The following is a 21,092-nucleotide window of genomic DNA, read 5'->3' on the forward strand; positions in this document are numbered from 1 at the left end:
TCCCTGAAGAGAAAACTCACCAGTCCAGGTTCCTGATGTCAGTTTGTAGGACTCCCTTGGGACTCTCAGGGCAGCGCAAGTTTGAGGTGGGGGCAGATGAAGTCTCGGAGATATCCTTTGATGTTCCTATGTGTTGCAGTCGGGTGCCAGCCCAAGGCCAGGGGGACCTTTGTTCTAATTCCAGCCCTTTTCCCTGAAAAGGAAACTCACCAGTCCAGGTTCCTGATGTCAGTTTGTAGGTCTCCTTTGGGACTCTCAGGGCAGCGCAAGTTTGAGGTGGGGGCAGATGAAGTCTCGGAGATATATGTTCTTCTTTTTGTATTCAGGCGCCCACCCTGGGTCAGGGGACCTGTGCACCAATTCCAGCCTTTTTCCCTGGGAAAGAAAACTCACCAGTCAAGGATCCTGATGTCAGTTTGTAGGTCTCCCTTTGCACTGTACAAGCAGCGCAAGTTTGAGGTGGGGATAACTTTGGTTTGCGGTCCATCCTTAGATATAAGGATTTTTTGCGGTCAGGTTCCAGAACAGGGCTGGGGGCCCCTGGGCACATACTTTGGCCATTTTCCCTGGAAAGAAAACTCAGCAGTCCAGATTCCTGATGTCAGTTTGTAGGTCTCCCTTGGCACTGTTTGGGCAGCACAAGTTAGAGGTGGGGACAGTTTTGTTCTGGGATGCATCCTTTGATGTTTGTAGTTTTTGCATTCAGGTGCCTACCCAGGGCCGGGGGCCCCTGGGCACATTTCCCAGCCTTTTCCCTGGAAAGAAAACTCACCAGTCCAAGTTCCTGATGTCAGTTTGTAGGGCTCCCTTGGCACTGTAATGGTAGCACAATTTTGAGGTGGGGGCAGATGAAGTCTCAGAGATATCCTTTGATGTTCTTATGAGTTGCAGTCAGGCGCCTGCCCAAGGCCAGGGGGACCTTCGCTCTAATTCCAGCCCTTTTCCCTGAAGAGAAAACTCACCAGTCCAGGTTCCTGATGTCAGTTTGTAGGACTCCCTTGGGACTCTCAGGGCAGCGCAAGTTTGAGGTGGGGGCAGATGAAGTCTCGGAGATATCCTTTGATGTTCTTATGTGTTGCAGTCAGGCGCCTACCCAAGGCCAGGGGGACCTTTGCTCTAATTCCAGCCTTTTTCCCTGGAAAGAAAACTCACCAGTCCAGGTTCCTGATGTCAGTTTGTAGGGCTCCCTTGGGACTCTCAGGGCAGCGCAAGTTTGAGGTGGGGACAGCTGTGTTCTGGGATGCAGCCTTTGATGTTTTGATTTTTTGCATTCAGGTGCCCACCCAGGGCCTGGGGCCCCTGGGCTCATTTCCCAGACTTTTCCCTGGTAAGAAAACTCACCAGTCCAGGTTCCTGATGTCAGTTTGTAGGGCTCCTTTGGGACTGTCAGGGCAGCGCAAGTTTGAGGTGGGGGCAGATGAAGTCTCGGAGATATCCTTTGATGTTCTTACTTTTGCAATCAGGCGCCCACCTGGGGTCAGGGGACCTGTTCGCCAATTCCAGACTTTTTCCCTGGGAAAGAAAGCTCACCAGTCCAGCTTCCTGATGTCAGTTTGTAGGTCTCCCTTGGCACTGTAGTGGCAGCACAAATTTTCTGGTGGGGACAGCTTTGTTCTGGGAGATATTCTTTGATCTACCTATTTGTTGCAGTCAGACTCCCACCTGGGGTCAGGGGGTCCTGTGCGGTAATTCCAGCCTTTTTGCCTGGGAAAGAAAACTCACCAGTCCAAGTTCCTGATGTCAGTCTGTAGGGCTCCTTTGGGACTCTCAGGGCAGCGCAAGTTTGAGGTGGGGGCAGATGAAGTCTCGGAGATATCCTTTGATGTTCTTATGAGTTGCAGTCAGGCGCCTGCCCAAGGCCAGGGGGACCTTTGCTCTAATTCCAGCCTTTTCCCTGAAAAGGAAACTCACCAGTCCAGGTTCCTGATGTCAGTTTGTAGGGCTCGCTTGGCACTCTCAGGGCAGCACAACATACATGTCGGGGCAGATGAAGTCTCGGAGATATCCTTTGATGTTCTTATGTGTTGCAGTCAGGCGCCCACCCGGGGTCAGGGGACCTGTGCGCCAATTCCAGACTTTTTCCCTGGGAAAGAAAGCTCACCAGTCCAGGTTCCTGATGTCAGTTTGTAGGTCTGCCTTGGCACTGTAGTGGCAGCACAAATTTTCTGGTGGGGACAGCTTTGTGCTGGGAGATATTCTTTGATGTTCCTATTTCTTGCAGTCAGCCTCCCACCCGGGGTCAGGGGGTCCTGTGCGCTAATTCCAGCCTTTTTGCCTGGGAAAGAAAACTCACTAGTCCAGGTTCCTGATGTCAGTTTGTAGGTCTCCCTTGGGACTCTCAGGGCAGCGCAAGTTTGAGGTGGGGACAGCTTTGTTCTGGGATGCATCCTTCGAAGTTTTGATTTTTTGCATTCAGGTGCCCACCCAGGGCCGGGTGCCCCTGGGCACATTTCCCAGAATTTCCCTGGAAAGAAAACTCACCACTCCAGGTTCCTGATGTCAGTTTGTAGGGCTCCCTTGGCACTATATTGGCAGCACAAGTTAGAGGTGGGGACAGCTTTGTTCTGGGATGCATCCTTTGATGTTTGGAGTTTTTGGAGTGAGGTGCCAGCTCAGGGCCTGGGGCACCTGGGCATATTTCCCAGCGTTTTCCCTGGAAAGAAAACTCACCAGTCCAGGTTCCTGATGTCAGTTTGTAGGGCTCCCTTGGGACTCTCAGGGCAGCGCAAGTTTGAGGTGGGGGCAGATGAAGTCTCGGAGATATCCTTTGATGTTCTTATGCGTTGCAGTCAGGCGCCTGCCCAAGGCCATGGGGACCTTTGTTCTAATTCCAGCCTTTTCCCTGGGAAAGGAAACATAGCAGTCCAGGTTCCTGATGTCAGTTTCTAGGGATCCCTTGGGTCTATCAGGTCAACACAAGTTTGAGGTAGGGACAGTTTTGTTCTGGGATTCATCCTTCAATGTTTGGAGTTTTTGGAGTGAGGCGCCTGCTCAGGGCCAGGGGCCCCTGGCATATTTTCCAGTCTTTTCCCTGAAAAGAAAACTCACCAGTCCACGATCCTGATATCAGTTTGTAGGGCTCGCTTGGGACTCTCAGGGCAGCACAAGTTACATGTTGGGGCAGATGAAGTCTCGGAGAAGTCCTTTGATGTTCTTATGTGTTGCAGTCAGGCGCCTGCCCAAGGCCAGGGGGACCTTTGTTCTAATTCCAGCCTTTTTCCATGAAAAGGAAACTCACCAGTCCAGGTTCCTGATGTCAGTTTGTAGGTCTCCTTTGGGACTCTCAGGGCAGCGCAAGTTTGAGGTGGGGGCAGATGAAGTCTCGGAGATATATGTTCTTCTTTTTGTATTCAGGCGCCCACCCTGGGTCAGGGGACCTGTGCACCAATTCCAGCCTTTTTCCCTGGGAAAGAAAACTCACCAGTCAAGGATCCTGATGTCAGTTTGTAGGTCTCCCTTTGCACTGTACAAGCAGCGCAAGTTTGAGGTGGGGATAACTTTGGTTTGCGGTCCATCCTTAGATATAAGGATTTTTTGCGGTCAGGTTCCAGAACAGGGCTGGGGGCCCCTGGGCACATACTTTGGCCATTTTCCCTGGAAAGAAAACTCAGCAGTCCAGATTCCTGATGTCAGTTTGTAGGGCTCCCTTGGCACTGTTTGGGCAGCACAAGTTAGAGGTGGGGACAGTTTTGTTCTGGGATGCATCCTTTGATGTTTGTAGTTTTTGCATTCAGGTGCCTACCCAGGGCCGGGGGCCCCTGGGCACATTTCCCAGCCTTTTCCCTGGAAAGAAAACTCACCAGTCCAAGTTCCTGATGTCAGTTTGTAGGGCTCCCTTGGCACTGTAATGGTAGCACAATTTTGAGGTGGGGGCAGATGAAGTCTCAGAGATATCCTTTGATGTTCTTATGAGTTGCAGTCAGGCGCCTGCCCAAGGCCAGGGGGACCTTCGCTCTAATTCCAGCCCTTTTCCCTGAAGAGAAAACTCACCAGTCCAGGTTCCTGATGTCAGTTTGTAGGACTCCCTTGGGACTCTCAGGGCAGCGCAAGTTTGAGGTGGGGGCAGATGAAGTCTCGGAGATATCCTTTGATGTTCCTATGTGTTGCAGTCGGGTGCCAGCCCAAGGCCAGGGGGACCTTTGTTCTAATTCCAGCCCTTTTCCCTGAAAAGGAAACTCACCAGTCCAGGTTCCTGATGTCAGTTTGTAGGTCTCCTTTGGGACTCTCAGGGCAGCGCAAGTTTGAGGTGGGGGCAGATGAAGTCTCGGAGATATATGTTCTTCTTTTTGTATTCAGGCGCCCACCCTGGGTCAGGGGACCTGTGCACCAATTCCAGCCTTTTTCCCTGGGAAAGAAAACTCACCAGTCAAGGATCCTGATGTCAGTTTGTAGGTCTCCCTTTGCACTGTACAAGCAGCGCAAGTTTGAGGTGGGGATAACTTTGGTTTGCGGTCCATCCTTAGATATAAGGATTTTTTGCGGTCAGGTTCCAGAACAGGGCTGGGGGCCCCTGGGCACATACTTTGGCCATTTTCCCTGGAAAGAAAACTCAGCAGTCCAGATTCCTGATGTCAGTTTGTAGGTCTCCCTTGGCACTGTTTGGGCAGCACAAGTTAGAGGTGGGGACAGTTTTGTTCTGGGATGCATCCTTTGATGTTTGTAGTTTTTGCATTCAGGTGCCTACCCAGGGCCGGGGGCCCCTGGGCACATTTCCCAGCCTTTTCCCTGGAAAGAAAACTCACCAGTCCAAGTTCCTGATGTCAGTTTGTAGGGCTCCCTTGGCACTGTAATGGTAGCACAATTTTGAGGTGGGGGCAGATGAAGTCTCAGAGATATCCTTTGATGTTCTTATGAGTTGCAGTCAGGCGCCTGCCCAAGGCCAGGGGGACCTTCGCTCTAATTCCAGCCCTTTTCCCTGAAGAGAAAACTCACCAGTCCAGGTTCCTGATGTCAGTTTGTAGGACTCCCTTGGGACTCTCAGGGCAGCGCAAGTTTGAGGTGGGGGCAGATGAAGTCTCGGAGATATCCTTTGATGTTCCTATGTGTTGCAGTCGGGTGCCAGCCCAAGGCCAGGGGGACCTTTGTTCTAATTCCAGCCCTTTTCCCTGAAAAGGAATCTCACCAGTCCAGGTTCCTGATGTCAGTTTCTAGGGAACCATTGGAACTGTCAGGGCAGCGCAAGTTTGAGGACGGGACAGCTTTGTTCTGGGATGCATCCTTTGATGTTTGTAGTTTTTGGAGTGAGGGGCCAGCTCAGGGCCAGGGGCACCTGGGCATATTTTCCAGTCTTTTCCCTGAAAAGAAAACTCACCAGTGCAGGTTCCTGATGTCAGTTTGTAGGGCTCCTTTGGGACTCTCAGGGCAGCGCAAGTTTGAGGTGGGGACAGCTGTGTTCTGGGATGCAGCCTTCGATGTTTTGAATTTTTGCATTCAGGTGCCCACCCAGGGCCGGTGGGCCCCTGGGCTCATGTCCCAGCCTTTTCCCTGGAAAGAAAACTCACCAGTCCAGGTTCCTGATGTCAGTTTGTAGGGCTCCCTTGGGACTCTCAGGGCAGTGCAAGTTTGAGGTGGGGGCAGATGAAGTCTCGGAGATATCCTTTGATGTTCTTATTTTTGCAGTCAGGCGCCCACCCGGGGTCAGGGGACCTGTGCGCCAATTCCAGACTTTTTCCCTGGGAAAGAAAGCTCACCAGTGCAGGTTCCTGATGTCAGTTTGTAGGTCTCCCTTGGCACGGTACGGGCAGCACAAGTTTGAGGGGGGGACAACTTTGTTCTGGGAGATATTCTTTGATGTTCCTATTTGTTGCAGTCAGACTCCCACCCGGGGTCAGGGGACCTGAGCGCAAATTCCAGCCTTTTCCCTGGGAAAGGAAACATAGCAGTCCAGGTTCCTGATGTCAGTTTCAAGGGAACCATTGGGACTGTCAGGGCAGCGCAAGTTTGAGGTGGGGACAGCTTTGTTCTGGGATGCATCCTTCGATGTTTTGATTTTTTTGCATTCAGGTGCCGACCCAGGGCCTGGGGCCCCTGGGCACATTTCCCAGACTTTTCCCTGGAAAGAAAACTCACCAGTCCAGGTTCCTGATGTCAGTTTGTAGGTCTCCCTTGGCACTGTAGTGGCAGCACAAGTTTGAGGTGGGGACAGCTTTGTTCTGGGATGCATCCTTCGATGTTTGGAGTATTTGGAGTGAGGCGCCAGCTCAGGGCCAGGGGCCCCTGGGCACATTTCCCAGCCTTTTCCCTGGAAAGAAAACTCACCAGTCCAGGTTCCTGATGTCAGTTTGTAGGGCTCCCTTGGGACTCTCAGGGCAGCACAAGTTTCATGTTGGGGCAGATGAAGTCTCGGAGATATCCTTTGATGTTCTTATGTGTTGCATTCAGGTGTCTGCCCAAGGGCAGGGGGACCTTTGCTCTAATTCCAGCCCTTTTCCCTGAAAAGGAAACTCACCAGTCCAGGTTCCTGATGTCAGTTTGTAGGGCTCCCTTGGGACTCTCAGGGCAGCGCAAGTTTGAGGTGGGGATAGCTTTGTTCCGGGATGCATCCTTCGATGTTTTGATTTTTTGCATTCAGGTGCTAGCTCAGGGCCAGGGGCCACTGGGCACATTTCCCAGACTTTTCCCTGGAAAGAAAACTCACAAGTCCAGGTTCCTGATGTCAGTTTGTAGGTCTCCCTTGGCAAGGTATGGGCAGCACAAGTTTGAGGTGGGGGCAGATGAAGTCTCTGAGATATCCTTTGATGTTCTTATGTGTTGCAGTCAGGTGCCTGCGCAAGGCCAGGGGGGCCTTTGTTCTAATTCCAGCCTTTTTCCCTGAAAAGGAAACTCACCAGTCCAGGTTCCTGATGTCAGTTTGTAGGTCTCCCTTGGCACTGTACTGGCAGCACAAGTTTGAGGTGGGGACAGCTTTGTTCTGGGATGCATCCTTCGATGTTTGTAGTTGTTCCATTCAGGTCCTAGCTCAGGGCCAGTGCCCACTGGGCACATACTTTGGCCATTTTCCCTGGGAAAGAAAACTCACCAGTCCAGGTTCCTGATGTCAGTTTGTAGGTCTCCCTTGGCACTGTACTGGCAGCACAAGTTTGAGCTGGGGTCAGCTTTGTTCTGGGAGATATTCTTTGATGTTCCTATTTGTTGCAGTCAGGTGCCCACCCGGGGTCAGGGGGTCTTGTGCGCTAATTCCAGCCTTTTCGCCTGGGAAAGAAAACTCACCAGTCCAAGTTCCTGATGTCAGTTCGTAGGGATCCCTTGGGTCTATCAGGGCAACACAAGTTTGAAGCGGGGACAGCTTTGTTCTGGGATGCATTCTTTGATGTTTGGAGTTTTTGGAGTGAGGTGCCAGCTCAGGGCCAGGGGCCCCTGGGCACATTTCCCATCCTTTTCCCTGGAAAGAAAACTCACCAGTCCAGGTTCCTGATGTCAGTTTGTAGGGCTCCCTTGGGACTTTCAGGGCAGCGCAAGTTTGAGGTGGGGGGCAGATGAAGTCTCGAAGATATCCTTTGATGTTCCTATTTGTTGCAGTCAGACTCCCACCCGGGGTCAGGGGACCTGAGCGCAAATTCCAGCCTTTTCCCTGGGAAAGGAAACATAGCAGTCCAAGTTCCTGATGTCAGTTTCTAGGGAAGCATTGGGACTGTCAGGGCAGCACAAGTTTGAGGTGGGGGCAGATGAAGTCTCGGAGATATCCTTTGATGTTCTTATATGTTGCAGTCAGGCGCCTGCCCAAGGCCAGGCGGACCTTTGCTCTAATTCCCGCCCTTTTCCCTGAAAAGGAAACTCTTCAGTCCAGGTTCCTGATGTCAGTTTGTAGGGCTCCCTTGGGACTGTCAGGGCAGTGCAAGTTTGAGGTGGGGACAGCTTTGTTCTGGGATGCATCCTTCGATGTTTTGATTTTTTGCATTCAGGTGCCCACCCAGGGCCGGGGGCCCCTGGGCACATTTCCCAGACTTTTCCCTGGAAAGAAAACTCACCAGTCCAGGTTCCTGATGTCAGTTTGTAGGGCTCCCTTGGGACTCTCAGGGCAGCGCAAGTTTGAGGTGGGGACAGCTTTGTTCTGGGAAGCATCCTTCAATGTTTGTAGTTTTTGGAGTGAGGGGCCAGCTCAGGGCCAGGGGCCCCTGGGCACATTTCCCAGCCTTTTCGCCGGAAAGAAAACTCACCAGTCCAGGTTCCTGATGTCAGTTTGTAGGGCTCCCTTGGGACTCTCAGGGCAGCGCAAGTTTGAGGTGGGGGCAGATGAAGTCTCGGAGATATCCTTTGATGTTCTTATGAGTTGCAGAGAGGCGCCTGCCCAAGGCCAAGGGGACCTTTGCTCTAATTCCAGCCCTTTTCCCTGAAAAGGAAACTCACCAGTCCAGGTTCCTGATGTCAGTTTGTAGGGCTCCCTTTGGGACTGTCAGGGCAGCAGAAGTTTGAGGCCGGGACAGCTTTGTTCTGGGATGCATCCTTTGATGTTTGGAGGTTTTGGAGTGAGGTGCCAGCTCAGGGCCTGGGGCACCTGGGCACATTTCCCAGCCTTTTCCCTGGAAAGAAAACTCACCAGTCCAGGTTCCTGATGTCAGTTTGTAGGGCTCCCTTGGGACTCTCAGGGCAGCACAAATTTGAGGTGGGGGCAGATGAAGTCTCGGAGATATCCTTTGATGTTCTTATATGTTGCAGTCAGGCGCCTGCCCAAGGCCAGGGGGAACTTTGCTCTAATTCCAGCCCTTTTCCCTGAAAAGGAAACTCACCAGTCCAGGTTCCTGATGTCAGTTTGTAGGGCTCCCTTGGGTCTCTCAGGGCAGCGCAAGTTTGAGGTGGGGACAGCTTTGTTCTGGGATGCATCCTTCGATGTTTTGATTTTTTGCATTCAGGTGCCCACCCAGGGCCAGGGGCCCCTGGGCACATTTCCCAGACTTTTCCCTGGAAAGAAAACTCACCAGTCCAGGTTCCTGATGTCACTTTGTAGGGCTCCCTTGGGACTCTCAGGGCAGCGCAAGTTTGAGGTGGGGACAGATTTGTTCTGGGATGCATCTTTCGATGTTTGGAGTTTTTGGAGTGAGGCGCCAGCTCAGGGCCAGGGGCCCCTGGCATATTTTCCAGCCTTTTCCCTGAAAAGGAAACTCACCAGTCCAGGTTCCTGATGTCAGTTTGTAGGGCTCCCTTGGGACTCTCAGGGCAGCGCAAGTTTGAGGTGGGGACAGCTTTGTTCTGGAATGCTTCCTTCGATGTTTGGAGTTTTTGGAGTGAGGTGCCAGCTCAGGGCCAGGGGCCCCTGGGCACATTTCCCAGACTTTTCCCTGGTAAGAAAACTCACCAGTCCAGGTTCCTGATGTCTGTTTGTAGGGCTCCCTTGGCACTGTACTGGCAGCGCAAGTTTGAGGTGGGGACAGCTTTGTTCTGGGATGCATCCTTCGATGTTCGTAGTTTTTGCATTTAGGTGCCAGCTCAGGGCCAGGGGCCCTGGGCACATACTTTGGCCAATTTCCCTGGGAAAGAAAACTCACAAGTCCAGGTTCCTGATGTCAGTTCGTAGGGATTCCTTGGGTCTATCAGGGCAGCACAAGTTTGAGGTGGGGACAGCTTTGTTCTGGGATGCATCCTTCGATGTTTGGAGTATTTGGAGTGAGGCGCCAGCTCAGGGCCAGGGGCACCTGGAAATATTTTCCAGCCTTCTCCCTTGAAAGAAAACTCACCAGTCCAGGTTCCTAATGTCAGTTTGTAGGGCTCCCTTGGGTCTCTCAGGGCAGCGCAAGTTTGAGGTGGGGGCAGATGAAGTCTCGGAGATATCCTTTGATGTTCTTATGTGTTGCAGTCAGGTGCCTGCCCAAGGCCAGGGGACCTTTGTTCTAATTCCAGCCTTTTTCCCTGATAAGGAAACTCTTCAGGCCAGGTTCCTGATGTCAGTTTGTAGGTCTCCCTTGGCACTGTACTGGCAGCACAAATTTGAGGTGGGGACAGCTTTGTTCTGGGATGCATCCTTCGATGTTTGGAGTATTTGGAGTGAGGCACCAGCTCAGGGCCAGGGGCCCCTGGGCATATTTCCCAGCCTTTTCCCTGGAAAGAAAACTCACCAGTCCAGGTTCCTGATGTCAGTTTGTAGGTCTCCCTTGGGACTCTCAGGGCAGTGCAAGTTTGAGGTGGGGACAGCTTTGTTCTGGAATGCATCCTTCGATGTTTGGAGTTTTTGGAGCGAGGCGCCAGCTCAGGGCCAGGGGCCCCTGGCATATTTTCCAGCCTTTTCCCTGAAAAGGAAACTCACCAGTCCAGGTTCCTGATGTCAGTTTGTAGGGCTCCCTTTGGGACTCTCAGGGCAGCGCAAGTTTGAGGTGGGGGCAGATGAAGTCTCGGAGATATCCTTTGATGTTCTTATTTTTGCAGTCAGGCGCCCACCCGGGGTCAGGGGACCTGTGCGCCAGTTCCAGACTTTTTCCCTGGGAAAGAAAGCTCACCAGTCCAGGATCCTGATGTCAGTTTGTAGGGCTCGCTTGGCACTCTCAGGGCAGCACAAGTTACATGTTGGGGCAGATGAAGTCTCTGAGATATCCTTTGATGTTCTTATGTGTTGCAGTCAGGTGCCTGCCCAAGGCCAGGGGGACCTTTGCTCTAATTCCAGCCCTTTTCCTTGAAAAGCAAACTCACCAGTCCAGGTTCCTGATGTCAGTTTGTAGGGCTCCCTTGGGACGGTCAGGGCAGCGCAAGTTTGAGGCCGGGACAGCTTTGTTCTGGGATGCATCCTTTGATGTTTGGAGTTTTTGGAGTGAGGTGTCAGTACAGGGACTGGGGCACCTGGGCATATTTTCCAGCCTTTTCCCTGGAAAGAAAACTCACCAGTCCAGGTTCCTGATGTCAGTTTGTAGGGCTCCCTTGGGACTCTCAGGGCAGCGCAAGTTTGAGGTGGGGACAGCTTTGTCCTGGGATGCATCCTTCAGTGTTTCGATGTTTTGAAGTCAGGTGCCAGCTCAGGGGCAGGGACCTCTGGGCACATACTCTGGCCCTTTACCCTGGGAAAGAATACTCAAAGTCCAGTTTCTTGATGTCGGTTTGTAGTGCTCCCATGGGACTATCAGGGCAGTGCAAGTCTGAGATGGGGACAACTTTGTTCTGGGATGCATCCTTCGATGATTGGAGTTTTTGTAGTTCTGTGCCAGCTCATGCCCAGGGATCCCTGAGCACATACTCCGGCCCTTTTCCCTGGAAAGAAAACTCACCAGTCCAGGTTCCTAATGTCAGTTTGCAGGGCTCCCTTGGGATTGTCAGGGCAGCACAAGTTTGAGGTTGGAGGAGATGGTGTCTGGGTGATATCCTTCCATATTCGTATTTGTTGCAGTCAGGCGCCTGCCCAAGGCCAGGGGGTCCAGTGCTGTAATTCCAGCTCTTTTTCCTGGGAAAGAAAGCTCACCAGTTCCGGTTCTTGATGTCAGTTTGTAGTGCTCCCATGGGACTGTCAGGGCTGTGCAAGTTTGAGGTGGGGACAGCTGTGTTCTGGGATACATCCTTTGATGATTGGAGTTTTTGAAGTCAGGTTCCTGCTCAGGGCCAGGAGCCCCTGGGCACATACTCCTGCCCTTTTCCCTTGGAAAGAAAACTCACCAGTCCAGGTTCCTGATGTCAGTTTTTAGGGCTCCATTGGGACCATCAGGGCAGTACAAGTTTGAGGTGGGGGCAGATGGGGTCTGGGAGATATTCTTCGATGGTCATATTTGTTGCAGTCAGCTGCCCACCCAGGGCCAGGGGGTCCTGAGTGCCAATTCCAGACTTTTAGCCTGGGAAAGAAAACTCACCAGTCCAGGTTCCTTGATGTCAGTTTGCGAGTTGTGCTTGGGATGTTTAAGATAACCCCTGATTAACATCAGGGCAGCTTGGGTCCACAACACATCCTTCTGCATTCAGATTTTCAGTGGGCGGCCCTTCTTTCATGGCCCCTGGGTCTTGGACTCTGTCACTGGCCCTATTCTCTGTGAAACATGGCTCACCCTCTACACTTCCTGGTTTCAATTTTAAGGAGGTGCTTGTCTCTTCCGGGGCAGGCAGAATTCTTGGTGGGAGCAGTTTTGCTCCAGGATAAATCCTGTGCCATTCAGAACAAAATGATGTAGAATGTCACTTGCAGCCACAGACCTCGTGATCCAACCTCTGCCCTTTTTCCCTATAAAACCAACCTCACCCTCCCTGTGTGTTGATATCTCTTCACTGGAGGTGTGCTGCTCTCTAAGGGCAGCGAGAATTCCTGGTGTTGGCAGCTGTGGTCTGTGAGAAGTCATTCACTGTTTGCAATTTTGGTAGCACCATTCCTGTTTGGCCAGGGGAAAGATTGTTAATTATCTTGGCAATGAAAATCTGGCACCCCATTGTTTAAGGGTCTGGCAAAGGGCTGTGTAGGGGAGGGAACACCCCACAGGACCTTTCTTCACCTTATCCCCCACTCTTAGGTGTAGCAGCTCCCCATGCGAGCAGCTGCTTTTAGTGCAGCTACCTGCGCACACCTGCACAGGGAGCTGCTAATCCAGAGGGGCTAACAGGGGTATCCCAAGCGTCCCTCCAGGAGCTACAGTCGGAACATCCAGCTGGGACCGAGGAGCAGCCGGACCCACCCGGGCACGGAGCATCCCTTTGAGAAAATGCAGAGGGCAGAGCCCTCTTGCCAAGGGGCAGCACCTGAGCAGGCCGGGCAGCATGTGGGGTTCCATAGGAGAGCTTTCAACTTTCCCCTTTTATTGTGTCAGTCCCTCCCTAGAACCCCAAGACCTTCCACAGCACTCCCAGAAAAAAGAGGGGTTATGGAGAGACAAGGGGTTTAAAGTATGGGAAAAAACTTCCTTTTCCATTATTTCTTGCTTTCAAATAATGAGGAAATGCACTTCCCCTGCAATTTTAATGGTCTCATTTGAAAGAGTCCCTGCCTTTTCTATGCTGTTAGGGGTGGTAATTGACAGGGAATCCCCATATTCCATTATTTTCCAGTTTAAATAGAGGGGGAAAACCTTGACAATGTTGTTTATGGGTTTGAATTAAGAGTAACCCTTTTTGTTGTCCTAAGGCTTAAATTGAGGGGGAAGCCCAGCTATCTCTCTTTCTTAAGGGTTTGGATTGAGGGGAAAATCCCTCTGTCTTCATAACTGGAGAGATTTAAATTGAGGAAAGCCTCTCTTTTCCCAGTATTCGAGGGGATTAAGTTAAAGGGCGGAAGCCATTTATTTGCCATGGTATCAGTGGAGGCAACTTCCCCATTTCTTCATTTTAAGGGATTAATTTGAAGGAGGCTCTTCTAAGATGCTTTTTCAGCATTTAAAACTACTTTTCAGGGCACTTCTTTCTGTGCCCTAGGACTAAGTACCTCAGAGAAAGGCAAGCCTAGCACGTACTTAACCTTTATGCTGCCCAGGAGCCTATTGTTTTTCTTATTGTTATTTATAATGTAGTTAGTCCTAATTAGCAGCCCCAAGGAGACTTAAACTGTTCATATAATTAGTGTTTTTCTCCACCCTTAGTCTCAGGTTGAGTACTACTTAGTAGTCACTGAGGAATAATTATATAAGTTAACAGCAAATTACCCAACTTATCTAGATATGCTGCCTAAAAACAAAGTTTTATTTCTTACCAGATTTTTTGGCCTTTTGCTCCAAGCAGTTGTAGAAAAAAGAAAGAGCTGTCATTTCCCTGAAGAGTTTTCTTCTATATCCAGCCCTTTCTTCTCCTTGAATTCAAGCCAGAGGAGCCAAATAGCCACAGCTCCTCTGATGGCTTTTATACACTGTGGGGTTTGCCCCCTCCCTTTTCCCAGGTGCCACGGGAACGAGAGGCGGGCCCAATCAGGGGTATATTAACCCCAGCCTTTCCCAAGGGGCTTCATTCCCTCAGTGGGATCAGCTGGGGTAAGAGCTCTCCTCTCATTCAGATGAAGAGGCTCCTTTAGCTTAGCTTGTTCTCTGCAGCTGCTTTTGGGCTTCTAATGCAACAGAGACTTTGAAGATACTGCAAAGAAAACAACGTTGAACACAGGGAGTATTTAAATTCACAGTTTGGGGTTGAGTATTCAGGGCTGGTAAGGTGCTTTTGTAATTTCTGATTTTTTTCTTCTTTTTTTAGGAGGAGGGCAACTTCCAGTAATTGCAGTTTGTGTCAAGCGCAACATTTTTCCAGCAGATTCATCACGACGCAGAAGGCATCCGCACTGTGTCAAAGATGATGTGTGAGACGGTGGCTTCAGGTGAGTTGAGGATTGTGACTAGGAGAGGGAGAGTAAGCAGGGTACCGAGTTAGGAGTTATCCCTGTGGGGGTTTGCAGGCAGTAGGGTGAGAAACGGTGCGTATCTGCAAAGCTTTTCACAAGCATAGCAGAGGCATTCACGTGTCATACGGCACACAAGCTCATCCACCGAACTCACACAAATGCCACGTAGCTTTGCCTCTCTAACCCCGGTGCCACTCATCATAACAGCCATACCTTAGACTGAGGATGAGGCCGGAGACTTGAACACCCAGGCACACTCCGGAGAGGATAAGTAACTGACTTGCTGAGATTCGGCCCACATAGCACGAAACACAACCATTGATTTTCCCATTCTTTATTTTAGGAGACTAAGAGGCTAACAGGCTATCTCCTCTGAGCCAGACTCATTTCAGGTCCAACGTGGATTCACATCACCAGTCATCCAAAAGATAAGTCAGGGCCAGGGCCTGGAGATGGGAGCAGTGTCTTCCTTCTGCACCCGATGGGGATTTTCATCCCCTGATACGTGCAAGATAAGTGCAGGGCTACAACCCACAGAGGGAATGGAAGAGAGGTGCCGGGTGGGACTCCCCAGGAGGGGTTTTTGAGTCAATTTTGGAGATGGGGATGCCCAAGAAGCGTCTCCTAAGGCCACCTAAAGGGAAAGCGTCTGTTTTGATCGCAGTGCTGAGGTGCTCAGGGCAGAGCAGTGCTGGCGTGTGTCCTGTCACTCGTCTCTGGTGCACCCTATTATCTTTGCATCTCTCAGTCCTTTTTTCTCCTCAAAAGCTCTCTCTCCCTGTCCTGTGTCACAGGTGTCTGCACATATTTTTCCTGGAGCTGCTCTGCCCTGCTGCATAGCCTGTAATAGCACAAGTCCTGGGGACTTGAAATTTGTAATGCCGGGTGTAGTTGGGCTCTAGATTGTATCAGGAGGTTGCCATAACATGTTTGGTGATGCTAAGTTGTCCTGCAGCCGTTTGACTTTAGTCCTAACTTCCTTTCAGATGCAGACAATTCAAATCTGTGGCAGAGGGCCCCAGTCCTGTGGGAGGGTGTTTCCATGAGCAGGTCAGTCATTGTTTGCATTTGCAGGGGAAGCCTAAATGGTGACTGTATTACAGCAGTGTTCTTTACCTTTATTTACAGGAGGTCCAGGCAGATAGCAACAGTCAAGGCCAAGTGTGCCAGGTGAGCAGTGGACAAAAGCAGTAGTTTTTGCTCAGCTTTTACTTTTTGATTCAACTGTAAGCGTCCATTCTTGTTTGTGTGCTTTAGGGAATCCACTCAGAGTATGCCAAGCCCCTGTCCCCAACAGCTGATGGCCTGGATTTCTTGTGCTTGTGAGCCTTCAGGAAGTATTGCTGGACTCTGAGATGAAGCCTTGAAATTTTGTATTTCACGATGGCAGCCAGGTAGCCTTTGGCAATGGCTGAGGAGTTGCGGTGAGTCGCCGAGGTAGGGAGGGGGAGCCAAGGTCCTCTTAGGTTTCAGCAATGCCGAGTCACTTTGTCTCTTCTTAACCCAGGCAGATCCTGCGATGACGGTGGCAGCCTCCGAGCCTGGCAAAAGTGAGCGGCCCGAGCATTCTTAGGAGAACGGCGAGTAGAGGGATTGCTGGGTTTTGTCCATTGTGCAGCTAAGATCATGCAGTGATGTTTGGTGTTCTCGATTGTAGCTGAGCACGGGACCACAGCCCGGTGACCATAGGACATTCCCTGCAGGCGAGGCAGCCTCCATTGGATTCTCATCCCCAGATGCCTGAGAGATAAGTATAGGGCTAAGGTCCACAGAGGGGATTAAAGTAGGGTGCTGGGAGGGCCTTTAGGATCAGCTTTGGGGGCAGGGATGTGCAAGAAGCGTCCCCTTAGGCCAGCTAAAGCGAAAGTGTCTGTTTTGGTCACAGTGCTGAGGTGCTCAGGGCAGAACAGTTCCGGAGTGTGTCCTGTCACTTGTCTCTGGTGCACTCTGTGTTCTTTGGGTCTCTCGGTCCTTTCTTCTCTTCAAAAGCTCTCTGTCCCTGTCTCGTGTCATGCGTGTCTGCATGTATTTGTCCCGCAGCTGCTCTGCCCTGCTGCGTAGCCTGTAATAGCACAAGTCCTGGGGACTTGAAATTTTTAATGCAGGATGTAGTTGGGCTCTAGATCTTATGGGGAGATAGACATAACATGTTTGGTGATGTTAAGTTGTCCTGCAGCCATTTGACACTAGTCCTAACTTCCTTTCAGATGCTGACAACTGAAATCAGTGGCAGAGAGCCCCAGTCCTGGGTGAGGGTTTTCCTATGTGCAGGTCAGTCATTGTTTGCATTTGCAGGGGATGCCTAAATGGTGACCGTGTTACAGCAGTGTTCTTTGCCTTTATTTTTAGGAGGTCCAGGCAGACAGCAGCAGTCAAGGCCAAGTGTGCCAGGTGAGCAGTGGACCAAAGCAGTTGTTTTTGCTCAGCATTTACTTCTTGCTCAGCTTTTACTTTTTGATTCAACTGTAAGCATCCATTCTTGTTTGTGTGCTTTAAGGAATCGACTCAGAGTATGCCAAGCCTTTGTGACCGACAGCCGACGGCCTGGATTTCCTGTGCTTGTGAGCCTTCTGGAAGTATTGCTGGACTCTGAGATGAAGCCTTGAAATTTTGTATTTCACGATGGCTGCCAGGTAGACTTTGGCACTGGCTGAGGAGTTGCGGTGAGTCGCCGAGGTAGGGAGGGGGAGCCAAGGTCCTCTTAGGTTTCAGCAATGCCAAGTCACTTTGTCTCTTCTTAACCCAGACAGACCCTGCGATGACGGTGGCAGCCTCCGAGCCTGGCCAAAGTGCACGGCCCGAGCATTCTTAGGAGAACGGTGAGTAGCGGGATTGCTGGGTTTTGTCCATTGTGCAGCTAAGATCATGCAGTGATGTTTGGTGTTCTCGATTGTAGCTGAGCACGGGACCACAGCCCGGTGACCATAGGACATTTCCTGCAGGCGAGGCAGCCTCCATTCACATGCGACATGGATTCTCATCCCCAGATGCCCAAGAGATAAGTATAGGGCTCAGACCCATAGAGGGATGAAAGAGGATGTGCTGGGAGGGCCTTTAGGATCAGCTTTGGGGGCAGGGATGTGCAAGAAGCATCCCCTTAGGCCAGCTAAAGGAAAAGTGTCTGTTTTGACCACAGTGCTGAGGTGCTCAGGGCAGAGCAGTTGCGGTGTGTGTCCTGTCACTTGCCTCTGGTGCACTCTGTGATCTTTGGGTCTCTCAGTCCTTTCTTCTCCACAAAAGCTCTCTCTCCCTGTCCTGTGTCACGGGTGTCTGCACGTATTTTTCCCGGAGCTGATCTGCCCTGCTGCATAGCCTGTAATAGCGCTAGTCCTGGGGACTTGAAATTTGTAATGCTGGGTGCAGTTGGGCTCTAGATTGTATTAGGATATTGACATAACATGTTTGGTTCTGCTAAGTTGTCTTGCAGCCATTTGACACTAGTGCTAACTTCCTTTCAGATGCAGACAGTCCAAATCAGTGGCAGAGGGCCCCAGTCTTGTGTGGAGATTTTCCCATGAGCAGGTCAGTCATTGTCTGCATTTGCAGGGGCAGCCTAAATGGTGACCGTGTTACAGCTGTGTTCTTTGCCTTTATTTTTAGGAAGTCCTGGCAGATAGCAGCAGTCAAGGCCAAGTGTGCCAGGTGAGCAGTGGACCAAAGCAGTTGTTCTTGCTAAGCTTTCCGTTTTTGGTGTGACTCTAAGCATCCATTCTTGTTTGTGTGCTTTAGGGAATCGACTCGGAGTACTCATACCTCTGTCACCAACCAGCTGATGGATCAGGTTTCATGCACTTTGGATCTCTCTGGAAGCATTACAGGACCCTGTGACGGAGCCTTCCAATCCTGCATTTCAAGGTCCCATCTGAGCAGCCTTGAGGAATGGCTGCGGAGTTGCGGTGAGTCCGGGAGGTAGGGAGGGGGGGTGTGAGAGTACAGTCATGTTTCAGCAATGTCATGTCGCCTTGTCTCCACTTAACCTAGGCGTACCCTGCAATGACGGCGTCGGAATCCAAGCACGTCTGAAGCGTGCAGGCCAAGAACCCGGGCATTCTGAGGAGGATGGTGAGTAGCAGAATTACAAGTTTTTGGCCGATGTGCTGTTCAGACCGTGCACTGATGTTTAGTTTTCTTTGTCTTGGCAGACCCAGAGGTGACAGCTGGAACTTAGCAGACAGGCAGATGGCCACCTTCTACACTCAAGAGGGATTTGCATCCGCAGCTGCGTACAAGATAAGTGGAGGGTTATGACCCACAGAGGGGGTGAAAGAGGGGTGCTGGGTTGGGACTTTCTAGAAGGGGTTTTTGTGTCAGTTTTGGAGACAGGGATGTGCAAGAAGCATCTCCTTAGGCCATCTAAAGGGAAAGTGTCTGTTTTGACCACAGTGCTGATGTGCTCAGGGCAGAGCACTTCCAGTGTGTGTCCTGTCACTTGTCTCTGGTGCACTCTGTGTTCTTTGGGTCTCTCAGTCCTTTCTTCTCTTCAAAAGCTCTCTGTCCCTGTCTTGTGTCACAGGTGTCTGCACATATTTTTCCTGGAGCTACTCTGCCCTGCTGCATAGCCTGTAATAGCACAAGTCCTGGGGACTTGAAATTGGTAATGCCGGGTGTAGTTGGCCTCTAGATTGTATCAGGAGTTTGCCATAACATGTTTGGTGATGCTAAGTTGTCCTGCAGCCGTTTGACTTTAGTCCTAACTTCCTTTCAGATGCAGACAATTCAAATCTGTGGAAGAGGGCCCCAGTCCTGGGGGAGGGTGTTTCCATGAGCAGGTCAGTCATTGTTTGCATTTGCAGGGGATGCCTAAATGGTGACTGTATTACAGCGGTTCTCTTTACCTTTATTTTTAGGAGGTCCAGGCAGACAGCAGCAGTCAAGGCCAAGTGTGCCAGGTGAGCAGTGGACCAAAGCAGTTGTTTTTGCTCAGCTTTTACTTTTTGATTCAACTGTAAGCATACATTCTTGTTTGTGTGCTTTAGGGAATCCACTCAGAGTATGCCAAGCCTTTGTGACCGACAGCCGACGGCCTGGATTTCCTGTGCTTGTGAGCCCTCTGGAAGTATTTCAGGACTCTGAGATGAAGCCTTGAAATTTTGTATTTCACGATGGCATCCAGGGAGCCATTGGCAATGGCTGAGGAGTTGCGGTGAGTCGCCGAGGTAGGGAGGGGGAGCCAAGGTCCTCTTAGGTTTCAGCAATGCTGAGTCACTTTGTCTCTTCTTAACCCAGACAGACCCTGCGATGACGGTGGCGGCCTCCGAGCCTGGCCAAAGTGCACGGCCCGAGCATTCTTAGGAGAAGGGTGAGTAGCGGGATTGCTGGGTTTTGTCCATTGTGCAGCTAAGATCATGCAGTGATGTTTGGTGTTCTCGATTGTAGCTGAGCACGGGACCACAGCCCGGTGACCATAAGACATTTCCTGCAGGCGAGGCAGCCTCCATTCACATGCGACATGGATTGTCATCCACAGATGCCCAAGAGATAAGTATAGGGCTCAGACCCATAGAGGGATGAAAGAGGGTGTGCTGGGAGGATCTTTTGAATCAGCTTTGGGGGCAGGGATGTGCAAGAAGCGTCCCCTTAGGCCAGCTAAAGGAAAAGTGTCTGTTTTGACCACAGTGCTGAGGTGCTCAGGGCAGAGCAGTTGCGGTGTGTGTCCTGTCACTTGCCTCTGGTGCACTCTGTGATCTTTGGGTCTCTCAGTCCTTTCTTCTCCACAAAAGCTCTCTCTCCCTGTCCTGTGTCACGGGTGTCTGCACGTATTTTTCCCGGAGCTGATCTGCCCTGCTGCATAGCCTGTAATAGCGCAAGTCCTGGGGACTTGAAATTTGTAATGCTGGGTGCAGTTGGGCTCTAGATTGTATTAGGATATTGACATAACATGTTTGGTTCTGCTAAGTTGTCTTGCAGCCATTTGACACTAGTGCTAACTTCCTTTCAGATGCAGACAGTCCAAATCAGTGGCAGAGGGCCCCAGTCTTGTGTGGAGATTTTCCCATGAGCAGGTCAGTCATTGTCTGCATTTGCAGGGGCAGCTTAAATGGTGACCGTGTTACAGCTGTGTTCTTTGCCTTTATTTTTAGGAGGTCCAGGCAGATAGCAGCAGTCAAGGCCAAGTGTGCCAGGTGAGCAGTGGACAAAAGCAGTTGTTCTTGCTAAGCTTTCCGTTTTTGGTGTGACTCTAAGCATCCATTCTTGTTTGTGTGCTTTAGGGAATTGACTCGGAGTACGCATACCTCTGTCACCAACCAGCTGATGGATCAGGTTTCATGCACTTTGGATCTCTGGAACCATTACAGGACCCTGTGACGGAGCCTTCCAATCCTGCATTTCAAGGTCTCATCTGAGCAGCCCTGAGGAATGGCTGCGGAGTTGCGGTGAGTCCGGGAGGTAGGGAGGGGGGTGTGAGAGTACAGTCATGTTTCAGCAATGTCATGTCGCCTTGTCTCCACTTAACCTAGGCGTACCCTGCAATGACGGCGTCGGAATCCAAGCACGTCTGAAGCGTGCAGGCCAAGAACCCGGGCATTCTGAGGAGGATGGTGAGTAGCAGAATTACAAGTTTTTGGCCGATGTGCTGTTCAGACCGTGCACTGATGTTTAGTTTTCTTTGTCTTGGCAGACCCAGAGGTGACAGCTGGAACTTAGCAGACAGGCAGATGGCCACCTTCTACACTCAAGAGGGATTTGCATCCGCAGCTGCGTACAAGATAAGTGGAGGGTTATGACCCACAGAGGGGGTGAAAGAGGGGTGCTGGGTTGGGACTTTCTAGAAGGGGTTTTTGTGTCAGTTTTGGAGACAGGGATGTGCAAGAAGCATCTCCTTAGGCCATCTAAAGGGAAAGTGTCTGTTTTGACCACAGTGCTGATGTGCTCAGGGCAGAGC

General features: G+C 51.1%; 1 long non-coding RNA gene across 1 annotated transcript in view; it reads left to right on the plus strand.

The window, feature by feature from the left end:
• The window catches only part of LOC146768077 (uncharacterized), a 106,942-nt gene extending 91,773 nt beyond the window's left edge, over positions 1 to 15,169 (plus strand). Inside the window, exons 2-3 of the long non-coding RNA XR_014954175.1 lie at positions 14,065 to 14,185; positions 14,553 to 15,169. This is a non-coding gene — a long non-coding RNA (uncharacterized LOC146768077). The remainder of the gene's footprint in view (positions 1 to 14,064; positions 14,186 to 14,552) is intronic.
• Positions 15,170 to 21,092: the final 5,923 nt, after the last annotated feature.

Source organism: Lonchura striata, chromosome 3 (assembly GCF_050655825.1).
Source record: "Lonchura striata isolate lonStrDom1 chromosome 3, ASM5065582v1, whole genome shotgun sequence".
Lineage (NCBI taxonomy): Eukaryota > Metazoa > Chordata > Aves > Passeriformes > Estrildidae > Lonchura > Lonchura striata.